This window comes from Sinocyclocheilus rhinocerous, unplaced genomic scaffold (assembly GCF_001515625.1).
Source record: "Sinocyclocheilus rhinocerous isolate Xijiao unplaced genomic scaffold, SAMN03320098_v1.1 scaffold140, whole genome shotgun sequence".
Classification (NCBI taxonomy): domain Eukaryota; kingdom Metazoa; phylum Chordata; class Actinopteri; order Cypriniformes; family Cyprinidae; genus Sinocyclocheilus; species Sinocyclocheilus rhinocerous.
The window spans coordinates 2,660,014-2,672,310 of NW_015642053.1; positions in this window are offsets into that span (position 1 = coordinate 2,660,014).

Here is a 12,297-nt window from a genome sequence, read left to right on the forward strand (position 1 = left end):
GGTGGGGGGGGGGTATTGTTGGATAACGACGTATGGCTAAGATAACTGCCAGAGACAACAGAGGCGAAAAATAAATAATGAAGCGCCGATTGTTATTCCTGCGCAGCCAACAGAAGCTGTTTGAAGTGCAGACTCGCCTTTATCTTGTCACACTGGAAGAAGAAGAAGAAGGAAAAAAACATTGCCAGCCCAGATGCAATAAAGATGTCTTTGACGCTTTTGGAGAATGACTAACAAGATTTGAGGTGTGAGGGGGGTGAAGTGGGGTAAACTAACATGGCTGCTGAAAACGTAAGGGAATGCAGTGATGAGGTATGCAGAAGTGATGACACTTACGGTTCCTAATAATGTCAAGCTGCTGATACAAGGGGAAGGGACAGGCCGCTCTCAGCTGAGCTGACATTGTAAGGGGAAAAATCAGACAAGAGACGGACGGAGATGTTATGATTGTGTATACTGGCTGTTAGGATGTGATTCGTAAGGGTTCAAAGTCAACAGCATTTATGGTGTAAGACAATGTTGATTACCACCAGAGTTATTATAGTAAACTAAAACCATTAAAAAAATAATAATGATGTTTGTTACTTGAAATAAAATAAACGTTAACTATAATAAAATAAAATATAAAATAAACTTAACCTTATTTTATTTCAGCTAGTTTCCAAGGCAACAATTCTCCTTTTCATTTAGTTTAATTTGATGTACTAAAATAACAAACTGAAATAAAAATGTATAAAAACTATATAGACATATTCAAAAACACAAAAACCAATAATGTAAAAATGTATCCCAAAACATCAATTAAAATGAAAACAGTATTTTTCAATATAAAAATTGAAAAAATTTTTTTTACTATTATTAAAAGTCCTAGAAATATTTAAATGACACTAAAATGACACAGATTAAAATTTTCCGGACAAACGGAACAAAATTAAATTTTGTTCCTACTTTTCTTGAATAAGAAAATACAAAAATCTGAGATAGAGTGAGGAACGAAAAAGAGAATGGGGCCAATTTGTAAACATTAAAATCCACATAATTTGAAGTATATAGCCACAATGTGCTAGCATGATTTCAGTGTGGGAAAAAAACACTTTTAAAAATTCAATTTTACAATTTTGTTGCAATGACAATGCAACACTATCAACTATATAAATAAAATGAACTTAATACTTCAAATAAAACAAGTTTTTACAAGAATAATTTAAAAGTGATTTTATTCTATAATATATTATTTTTATATTATATTTATTAATAATAGTATATATTATTTATTATATAAGCTTGACATTTCTGCATTTAAATGCTCCAAAACCTGGCCCCAAATACTGTTAATTGAGCTTAATTTGTATTAAACCCACATTATTTCTTTAACAGAATCTTGACTATCTTCCTGGAATGAAAATACTGCTGAATATGACCAAAAATCCTCTTAAAAATTCACAATCCAGTTATCATGAGGTTAGACCAATTTTTAGACTCCTAGGGCTGCTGTCTTTCTCTGTTCCATCCTCACTTTTGACAAGTGTGTGTGTGTGTGTGTGTGTGTGTGTGTGTGTGTGTGACTCACAATCAGTCACCTCCTCAAACTGATCGCTCTACGGCTCTATGCTTCCCTGAACACCACCACATTATACTGCTACAACGCTCTCACAATCACTGCAATTAAGCCTGGGCGAATCACACCATGCCACTGCAGCTCAGAGCTCCAGCACACAGACAGTTCAGTGGCCAATGACATTATACACGACTGAGAGTGGGTTACAACATTGTACAAAACATTATCACTTCTCTTTAAATGTCTTGTGATGTTTTGATGTTAGCTTGAAGTGATATACTGATGTAGGTTCTGCTCAATTCCAAATTATCTTGCCATTACAAAAAACTGGAAATTAAAGAAATAAAGATATAAGACCATGGGCCTCATTTACTAAACATGCATACACACCTTCTACATTTTAAATTTCTATTCCTGAATTTGAATTTAGGTCGTTTATACCTAAATTATTCTAAATCTGCTAAAAAAAAAAAAAAGTAAAATGTTTATATTAAATATAAATCTGAAACCACAACACATAATTGCAGTGGCCTTAGAAATTTAATTTCTCCAGAATTTAAATAAATAAATATACACACACACACAAATTGTTTTAATATGTAATAGCAATAATAATAAATTATTATTATCATTTATTTTATTTTTTAATGAATTTGTTTTGAACTGTTTTTGGTAGACTTTGCTTTACTTTAAGATCTTGCTGTGAAACCAGTGGAAAATTTCCATGAAGTTCTTCCTGTGCACAAAAATATGTAACTTCTGCATAATTATTATTTACTGATGCCTAATATAAGTATAGAGCTACAAATTTATTATGCAGTTTACATTTTGTAAATGTAAATGATTCAGTTCATGAAATCTTTGACTGCACGCTTATCTGAGTCACTGGAGACACTTTTGAAATTCAAGAGACACATGTGATTTGCAAGCTGCGGAAGATTTCTCCATTTGCTTTTAACTGAATCTCATTGTTAGGATAAACCACTGCCACGTTACGAGTTACCACAAGAATCACATCAGCACTTCAAAGACATGTCAAGTAACTAATCTCAACATTCTGATTCTCAAATATTTTTCTCTGACAGGGAATCTGTAATATTAATGGCAGAAAACAGAGCTAAAACATCCTTCATCCTTTGAGGCTAACAGAAAAACAGCAATAGGAAATCATTTAGAGGCAGAAGTTGGGGGAAAAAAACAGTTTACTCGGCACACATTTGTTACAGAAGTGTTGCTGCTGCGCTTCCACAAACTAAATCTCAGTTACACCAATTACACACCGCACCACAAAAGACACTTCGTGACCCCATTGAAATTTGAGCAATCTCTATTGTAAATGCCCTCTGTGCAATGTGCATTTTCCCTGTTCTGCTTAATAATCTTTAATTGGCTTCGCACTAAATCAGCAGAGGTGTGTGTTTGCACGTGTGCCAATGCATGACTGTGTGTGCGTCTTGTCCCGGGTCCCAGAGGCAGTGTGCAGCGAGAGGTCCTCTCGCCCTGATGCAGAGAGAGATGCTCCAACGTGGAGGCCCTGATAATATCAGGATAACAAGAGCTAATTAAATTTGGTGTGATCGCTGGAGAGTGAATTATTTATTGAGAGAGCCCGAAATCCTATTTAACTTACAGCAGCTCGGATTTACTTCTCGCTTCGAGTCCGGCCCATCTCTGAGCTTTTCTACAAAAGGTGCATGGTGATCTGCACAAAATAAATCATTAATAAAGCATGGAAACTCTTCCCCGGCTGTTAATTATCTTCCCGAGAACCAAAAGCGCTTTTGGGAAGAGAACGGTTTCTGGCATAAAAACATGTTTTAATATCACTGCCCCCATTTGTCAGGTCATGTGTCTAATTAATATAGATAATTTGAGATAAACAAGTTGTAATTAATCAGTGACACTAGGTTGCGAGCATGTAAATTAGTATAATTTTTTCCACATCAAATTAAATTAAAGCATCAGCTCTGCGCTACATGGATACTTCAGAGCCATTATTTACCTGTAATATTTATGTCAGGCAATATGGGGGCATTTCACCTCACACTGGTATGAGCAGGCAATGTTCTCGCCCCATCAAGATTAAGACCATCAATCTGTCAAGGACAATGAAAGCCTTTATTACTTCCTTAATTGCATTCAAAGGATAATTTCATCGATGACCTGTGCAGCTTATTGATGAAGCAGGGTCATCTAAATCCCTAGAAGCACACTGCAGGTGCACTGATGAAAAAGTTGGCCTTGGTGGGAGCGCAGGAAAACTCCCCTCTCCCCGCATGATCACAGTACGCAGCTCTAATGAATACAAAGTGAACAGCACATCAGCTAGGATAAGAGCTCTTCTGTCCAGATTAATGAAATCTATTTTACACAAAGGGTCATTAGGATTTAAAAAAGAGGAGTGGAGAGCTCTTATTGGAGTTGGTGTGAGATGAAGATGTTTCGGTGTTAAGAAAATGTGTCAATATGTTGCTCTTTTTTGTGTTGTCACAGACAAGGTCAAAACTGACATTTTCAATTTTGCAAGCAGGAAATTTTTATTTTATTTGTAAATTCATGCCATATCAGTATCAAAGGCTACATTCACTGTAAAATCCAATAGTTTACCTTACTTAGATTTAATTAGTTATCTTTACTTAGTTGTTATACTTACTAGGTTTTATTAAGTTACAGCTACTTTCAAGGCAAATAAAACAATTTACTTACTGTTTTGAGTGACACTTAAAATATTTAAGTAGCCACAAAGGAACCAATGACATGAATAAAGCAGTGAGAGGCAGCCGTGCACTAATATGTTGCTAATGTGCAACATAACAACAGAAGAAGAAAAGAAAAAGAGCCTTAATAGACTTTTCACCCATTTCCTCCGTGTCTGCAGTTATCTTTCACTAGTTGCATTCACTCGTTTCCCAAAGTCATCTTGAATGTTGAATTTTCAATACAACTGAAGTATTTGAGAGAACGTCACATAAGCTAACTTCATAAACTGATGTTGAAACCTTTTTTCATTTTCCTAAAATTAGTTTTTTTTTTAACTCACCATTATAGTGATTAGCGTTCCCTTTGGTTGGGCACTTGGAACTTAATTTATGTTGCTATAATTTTTTTTCCTGTTAATGCAGCAATGCATCATGAAGTCAGAGTAATTTGATTTCAAGGGAAGAAAAGTAATAAATAGGTTGCTTTTAGAACGTGACCTATCTTCTAATTAAAGCATAAGTGTATTTTTTTTTGTGTGTGTGTTTAATAATTAACTTTATCAAATTTCATTTTTCATAAATACCTTGAGATGCTTTTAATTGGGTTTATATAATCCTTAAATAGTGTGTGGTAATATGCTAAAGTTACACACAGACTTAAAACATTCAGCAGGTGAATCACAACAATGGTAACAATTCAATTTCATTTATTTTCATTAATTGTAACAATAACCATTTTATTTGCTCTTTTTGATGTGCTACTACTGACACGACAGCAAATAAAATTGTCAAATAAAATCAACAACTGTAAAACGAAGCAACTGCATAATTTATTCATGCCGCAATGCACTCTGGGAGTCAGCGAGTATCTATACTAAGTCATGAGTAAACCTAAATGAAAGGATCAAGTACCCCCTACAGTTCTTTTTTAGTTACTAGAACTCTCGTGTAAGTAAACTATACTAACTAAGCATTTGTCAGTACAACATACTATTCCTATTTCACTTTACTTAGTTTTTTCAAGGCAATCGGTTTGCATGCTTTTTTTAAGTAAGCCCAACTAATTAGATTTTACAGTGTTCATGGCAAACTTAAAAAGAATAAGATTTAAAATAGTCTTAATAATTCAATGAATTGTATACAATAATTTAACAATTTTATTTTTACAAAAAATAAATACAAATAATTATATAAAATCAATTTTATTTTATTATTTTGTTTAAAAAAATCTGTCCATTAATGCAATTTCTGTGTAAAAATATTTTTCTAGTATCATGTAAGGCAGGGCAATAAATGTTTTGCAGTAAAGTAAGACTTACAAAAAAAACAAAATCACAAAAACGTACAGCACCTGGTTTTCCCAGGTGGCACACAGGAAATATCATTCAAACGCTATATAATAGTCTTGTGGCATTGGTGCAGGCCTTACCCGTCCATTGTGAAGTTAAATAATCACTACTTCATAGTCTTAGCTCATACAAAGCATTTCTAAGACATTCAACCTTCAGCCTGCAATTTATTTACAGTATAAGTCCTGTTTTCCTGAAATACTTTTTGCTAGATGAATGTAGCCTAGACAGGGCTTTGGGGGTGGAATCTGCTATCTTAATTTGACATGGATGGATGTTTTCTTTTTATTTCTGAGAATTACTCGGTGTTCAAACCATTTAGATGGTAAGCTGTGTATTTTACCATTTTAAAGTCTGCATAGATTCACTAGAATCACAATAATAAGTGCATAAGATGCACTGATACTGATTCATTAATGTCATCAAGTTATTTTAAGTGTTAATTAAGACTCAGATTTCAGAAGTCACAGAACGCAAGTCAAGAGGAAGAAATCAAGTCACACTATCAGTACATAATAATTACAATTAACTAAAATCCCTCAACATGAATGTATAACAAACAATTCTGAGATGACATTAAAGTACTAATGAAGTCATTTTACAAAATGTGTGCCAATCAAAGCCCTTCATACATGTGTAAAAAAAAATTACTTTATAAATGTCTGATGCCAGCTTTTACTAAGGTATGTGGTAATATGGACATCTTTATAAAATATTGGCCATAATTATAGTCAAACATGTTCATTTATTAAATCAACATTTATCATTTATTATTAAAAAAAATTGTTTCATAAAATGATTTGAATGAATTTTAACAATACAATTCAGTCCAGAGTTGACTCGCTGTTAAAAATAAATTTCTCAACAGCCATCAACACATGTGGAACAAACAGAAACAGAAAAGTTTCTGGGGGAACTTGCGAAAGATAGTCACTATTATTTTTTTATTTTCAATTTTCAAATACACTCTTAAAAGAAAAATACATAGTTAAAAAATAGTTTATTAAATGTAGAAATTGTTCTAGAAATTGTTGGAGGTTTATAAATCTGTTGACTGCACTACTGACGTACATCCTGATGAACAAAATGTTGTGTAACAGGTAAAAGGTGGTCAGGTACAATTTAAATTCTGGGAACAACAACTTATTTACAGCATACAGATTCCGAAAAGGCATTTATTTATGGCAAACATACAAATTTTAATACTAAAGACATTTCCCCTTTGCCTCTCCACCACATCTAAACCACTCTGAAGATGTTTGAGATGACTAAGTTTAGCAAGGTTGGGGAGTTAATGCAGAACTGAACCTTCATGAGGAAAGTCTGTGGGCAATCAGTAGACAGAACATTTGATGTGAAAGGCATTAAGATTCAGTGCAATTTGCATAATGCCTTTAGGTCCACCATAGACATTAATTACATTGATAATGCATTCATTTTTCACTTTGCATACCACTCCAGTCGTTAAGCACTTCCCTGTCTTACTCAAAGGTCAGTTTTAATCACCGACTTTGCTAAAACAGATGTTTTATTACAGCCCCTAAAAGGTGGTCAGGTACAATTTAAATTCTGGAAACAACAACTTATTTACAGCATACAGATTCCGAAAAGGCATTTATTTATGGCAAATATACAAATTTTAATACTAAAGACATTTCCCCTTTGCCTCTCCACCACATCTAAACCACTCTGAAGATGTTTGAGATGACTAAGTTTAGCAAGGTTGGGGAGTTAATGCAGAACTGAACCTTCATGAGGAAAGTCTGTGGGCAATCAGTAGACAGAACATTTGATGTGAAAGGCATTAAGATTCAGTGCAATTTGCATAATGCCTTTAGGTCCACCATAGACATTAATTACATTGATAATGCATTCATTTTTCACTTTGCATACCACTCCAGTCGTTAAGCACTTCCCTGTCTTACTCAAAGGTCAGTTTTAATCACCGACTATGCTAAAACAGATGTTTTATTACAGCCCCTCATTATGCTTTGTTCAAATTAGGGTATATGATCACTGAGAACTCATTCGGCTCTGCCCAGCCCATCTCATAACCTTGACGGAAGGATGTTCTCACCTGTCAACCGGGAATGTCTCAGCTTTTTTTTTTTTTAGTATGTACTAGAATAGTAGCACGTAGGAGTGTTTAGCGTAAAGCTCTGCATTAAGCATGCTTCGGTTTATCAAATGTTTCATTTTCTTACACACACACGTTGTGTAATAACTGAGACGCTTTCACAAACAAGTGTGCAATTGCAAAAATTTAAATCGAATTAAACTGAAATAAGTCCACTACAGTCTCTTAGCTTAATGAAAAGAACAACAGGTGTGCTAAATATTATATGACTTTTGCAGATTTAGCGATGCTCCAAATCGGTTCGCTTTCTCAAGTCGGAAGGAATCGTTGCGGTACACAACAGGGTTACCGAGGGCGACAACTTCTGTCTAACTACATCAAAAGTACGAATGTGCTAAAAGTGCTTTCCTGTAATGTCTATTTCACATGAGGATGGTGTGACAAAGAGAGTCGGTCCAAAATTGCAGCACTAGTCATTTTCATGAACAACCTCGTTTTAATTAAACATTGATTACCTGCTAATTAGTCTAATGATCGTCCCCAGATGAGGGAGACCAGGTACAGAATGTGACAGAGGAGAAAAATGAAGGATCTGAAGCAAATGAAAATTGTATTTGAGATCCCTGAGGGCTCACTGTTTTGTGATTATTTTTGCTTTTATAAATGAGGCCTTCACCATGCATTTCTCTAATTTATGTTTGTCTGATGGCTCCCATATGACTGATGCATAGAAGATTGAGTATGTGCACATTTTCATCAAATTTGGGAAATTTCCTGCCACTGGAAAGCAATAAATAAATTCAAAAAAAGCCTGTGTCTGGCACACATGCAAATTAATCTCCATTGTGATAACAGAGAAATGTGGTAGTTGGGGCAAAGCTACTTCGCAGCCCGTAATAGCTCTGCATCGAACATCCCGCAGCAGAAATCTCGAAACCAGACCTCTGGATTTATCAGGTACATCCTCCATCTCCTCGGCACAATCACGCTTCTTCATCACTCCAGGCGACGGTTTACATCATGGTGTGCACATGGCAATAACAGCGCGAGAGAAGGTGAAAACCCCAGCCGATCCTCATTTCTCATTCGGTCTCGTTCACCTTTACCTATTTATCAGCAAACTGACAACAACGCTTTCAAAGTTGCGTAAATAGCAAGAGAAATTCTGTGGTGTGCGTCCCTATAAGAGCAGCCTAAACCGTGGCTTGCGTCTGCTGTCGTGCGCGGTGTGGGATTCGCTCATAAATAAAATAAATAAATAAGCCGGTGGATGAATAAATAAATGTTTTTGCGAAAGCCCCGTGATGAATAATGAATGTGTCATTCTTCGCTCCATTATTCTTGTTTGCTTTGATACAGGCTTTCTTGTTTCTCAGTCACAAGAATAATTCATCGCATCAAATACCCCTCCAGTGCTGACTGTCAGCATTAATGCACAAGTGTATGGTTTAAATGTTTTATACTGCCTTTGTTCTCCACCATGGTTGATTCATTAGATAACCCACAACTGACAGACCTTAAAGACGCAGTTCAAATGAAAAGCATAAAAAGGAGAACTGCAGACCGACGAATGGTGGCTTGATTACAGCAAACTGAGCTACTGATATTTACAGAGGTGATCTGGAAAGCGATGGGGAAACAGTATAAAATCTTCACCAATATTATAAGGATTGTCCACCAACAAAAAATAAATAAAAATAATTGATGCTGACCACTTTTGTGCATGCAATGAAAAGGGGCCTCAAGCTTTTAAGCTTAAAAACAGATGTAAATGCCTTTCTGCGAGAAAAAGACTAAAATTTAAATTGTTATTCACTGAAAATCTTGACATCTGCCCTATTTCTGCTTAGCACATTCATGGGTTCATAAGCAGTTCATTAAAGAAGTAAAGATATTTGATTAATGAATGGATTATTCTTTTGAATCAGCTCTTTTCAATGAATCAATTAAATTATAAATTCATAATTTAGCACATTAATTCACAAATTAGACAAAGCCAGCTCTCAAGTTCAATCCACTGACTTAAAGATTCAGTCGCAAAGGTTAAAAACTCTCCTAAAGAAAAAGATTATCAGAGAAAAAGGACTTAGACTTCTGACACAAATTTATCATATGGATCTGGAATGCCAAGGGGAAACAACATAAAATCACCAGTTTTCCTAAAAATCTAAATTGTCATCATTTACACACCCTAATGCCATTTCAAATCTGTATGACTTATTTTTTCTATGTTACGCAAAAAGAGACATTTTGATTTAGCATGCTGGTCACTTCCGTGCATGCACTTACCATGAAAGGGGCCTGAAGCTTCTTAGCTTCAAAATGGATGCAAATGCCATAACATAGGCTTCCTATGAGAAAAAGACTGACTTTTAAATTGTTATTCATGAGTTCATAAGTAGTTGAGTTCATAAGTTCATAAGTAGTTATGTTCATCAGTAGCTTATTAGAGAAGCAGTGCTGTCTGAACAAATCATTTGAGTAATTTCTTTTCAATGAATCACTTAAGGTAGTTCAGAATGATTCATTCACATATTAGACAAAACTAATTCTCAAGTTCAGTCCACTAACTAAAAGATTCAGTCACAGTGGTTAAAAACTCTCCTGAAAAGGAAGATCATCAACGAAAAGGAAATAAATTTCTGACACAAAACTATCATATGGCTTCAGAATACTTTAAGGTATTAATATGTGTAACAATGAATATAGGGCATGAAGTATGGTGCTTTTGCATAATTTTCCTCCACTGTTATTGCATGAAAAAAGAGTGAACAGTTTAGTCCTAAAAATTTCTGTACATAGAACAAAAACAACTGACAAAGTTATACATTATTAAGAAGGGTCTCTCCAAACTGAACGCTTCACATAATCACAGTTTGTTACTTGTGAAAATCAGTGGCTATCAATAACCACTAAACTGGATTTAAGAAAATGAATTTATGGTTAATAGGTACAACATTCTAAGTTGAACCGCTGTCACCCACTGACCCATTAGCTGGCATAATGAGACACCAGCTGATATTAGCAAGGAGCTGCATGTCTGATGGTTGGATATATGCAACTCTTGGTTGATGGGAAAAGCTTTTCTCTTCTGAACTAATGCCTTGCCTGGATCAGAGGTGATTATGAGTTCAGTGGTGCGAACAGCAGTATCAAGATGGGCAATGGAAAGATCGATCTCCGTTTTTATGGAGTTAATTCAATATGGACTATTTAAAGCGACGGGGCGGAGGGAGAAATGAGATTGTATTTGCTGGGTATGGATTTTTGCCATGTGAAAGCTTCGGGTGCAAAAGGGGGGATGGTTTACAAGTCTTGACACTGTTTAAAAGATCTTCACACGTAGAAGGGTAATCACTGTAAATTACTTTTCATTGATTAGTCAATATTTTCAAAGATCATGTTGCTCTCATCCTATTTGAAAGTCTTAGCCTATTACTGGCGGAGAAAAGAAACTTGTGCCATGTTCATTTCATAGTCACTTATCCAAGTCCGAGTAGAGCGCACAAGTGCATACGACATTGAAAACACGCGTCTATCTACACACTAGAAACCTCAGAATGATTTTCTAACACACCGGTTTTGTTTAAGAACACACATTTTACAATGGACCTCAAGTGACAATCCAAAATAGAAACAAAAGTACAAATATAAAATATTAGAAAAATATAAAACACAAAATCATACAAATTAAAGTTATACTGAAATCTAAAATTTAAATGTTTCAATTTTAAACAGAAAAGGTACACACAAAAATAAATTCACCCATCATTTACTTGCTCTCATGTCATTTCAAAAGAAACTCTTAACTGTTTTTTGCCCACACAAGTCAATGGGGCCCAAAACAACTTTGTTTTTCAACTTGATTATCACTGTACAGACATTTTTCAAAATATATTTTGTGTTCTGCAGAAGAACAAATAATACCATTTTGGAACAACATAAGGGTGATGACAAATGATGACAATTAATTTTAGGGTGAACTAATTTTACAAATGGACATCAAGCAGCAAGCCAGAACAGAACCAAAAATGTTTCCGATACTAAATACAAAAAAAAAAAAAGTTCTATTTTAACTTTTAATTTGCTTTAAGCGGGGTTTTTTTTTCATTAATTGTCTTCACAAAAATATTTTTTATTTACATAACAAAGTTACGATTTTCTATACAAAAATACAAAATAAGTTTAATTAGTACAATTTTGTACTTTTTATATACATATATACTAAAATCTAAAAAATTTACTGTTTGATTATTACAAAAAAACAGACAAAGTTATTATTAATTTAGGCTAAATGGGAAACTTAAAGCAACAGTAATGAAAATGCAATCATTATTTTTTCACCCTCACCCTTTTAAAGGGGTCATGAACTGCCTTTGTTTTTTATTTTGTACTGTTCTCTGAGGTCCAATTATAATGTTATCAAGATTTTTACATCAATCATAATTTACAAGTAATAAGCTATTTTCTGTCCTGTTTTTAACCCCCCTCATCTGAACGCTCTGTTTGAATAGGCGTGGCAGATTGTAGACTTGGATGTAAACGCCCACTGCTATGATTGGCTAATAGTTCTGTATGTTTGACAGCGTACATTCCTCATAGAGGGACGCTGCT